Genomic DNA, 1,495 nt, shown 5'->3' with positions numbered 1-1,495 from the left:
CTGGGCTGACCTGTGGTCATGGTGGCTACTCAGGTTGATACTTGGGCTGCCTCAGCTTGGCCCTGCAATAGAACTCTTGAAGGGCTGTGACCCCTTTCCCTTTCGGTGGAGGTGGCTGGGGAGAGCTGGGAAGAGGGGCGTTCTTTCAAGCAGAAGGGGATCAATGGGGCTCAGCTGCAGGGAGGTTTGCCCACCAGGATTTCCACCTGCAACAGATGGCTACTTAGCAAATGGCCAAGTGTTCCCTGCCTGCTCTGTGTTTCAGCTTTGCCTCCCTCACCGAGAGATGTCTTGCTTCAGGCCCTGTCTCCCAACCCCCTAGAGCACCTCTGATCCAACCCCACTTGCAAGCAGCTGCAGTGAGCCCTGTGACGCCCTGAGGTGTGCTGACCTCCCTTGATCTGGGTGGGTCAGGGCTGTGTCTGCCTCCCCCACCTCACTGCACTCTGAACTGCTGAAGCCGGCGGATCATCCCCTTTGAAGCAGTGAGAAAGATGTAGATGCTGCAGCGTGATAATGGCCACAGCTGGATGACCTCATCCCACCTGGCAGCAGGGACCTGTGCCCACTGCTCCTCGCTGCACAGCAGGCCTCGCCCTGCCTCCTCTGGCTCTGCCTTGCTCTGAGCTCCTTGAGAAAGGGCTCATTCTCTTCTGCTTTGCTGAACGTCCTGCTGTCGGGGGGAAGTTAGGGACTGCTCTTGGTGGGCTGGGATTGCCAGCAGGTAGAGCAGAGTGGGAAAAGGCAAGCTCTTGGTGTGGAGCTTGTCCTTGGGAAATGGGACATTCTTTTTGCCTCCCTGAACATTGCAGATGTGTTTCTTGGTCTCTGTCCTGTGCCACTGCATTTGCTCCTTCTCATTAAAGACTTTGAGCAGCACAGCTGAGAGAGTTGTGATGGTTTATTCTCCTCCTCCCTCCCTGGAAGAACCAGCCTTCTCCCATGGCAGCGAGTCTGTCCCCAAGCATGGGGCACTGCCAGTTGTGGGTGGAGGTTCCTGAACTGATACCAGAGCACCAAAACCAAACAAGCAGTGTCTCCATCTCCCTTGCCACGACCAAGTACAAACTTTCTCCAGGGCCATGGGGCACTCTCTGCTCATAGGACCTTTCAAGGGAGCTGCAGAGCTCTTTGTGCAAGCCTGGCATGCCCTCTCTTACAAGACCCACACTGTGAGAATCTTGCTTTCTCCTGATTAGACCTGATTATGAAGTTTCTAGCAGAACCTCTTCAACATTGCACCTGACAGAGGACATTCATGGCCCAGCGATCGGTGGTTCGATGCGTGCACTTGCAGTCTCTGCTGCTGCCTCCCTTCACTCCCGTGTTGGACAGCCTGTCAATCTGCCTGTGTAAGTTATTGCCTCTCCTGTTTCTCACCTTGTAGCTCATACTAAGCAGCCATTAACCAGATATCCTTACTCTTGGTTGCAGTCCTAGCCAAGCTCCTGACCTTGCCGAACCAGGCTGCCAAGAGAGAGGGCAGCGGAAGCAG

Source organism: Fulmarus glacialis, unplaced genomic scaffold (genome assembly GCF_000690835.1).
Source record: "Fulmarus glacialis isolate BGI_N327 unplaced genomic scaffold, ASM69083v1 scaffold7519, whole genome shotgun sequence".
Classification (NCBI taxonomy): Eukaryota; Metazoa; Chordata; class Aves; order Procellariiformes; family Procellariidae; genus Fulmarus; species Fulmarus glacialis.
This window is presented reverse-complemented; position numbering follows the sequence as displayed.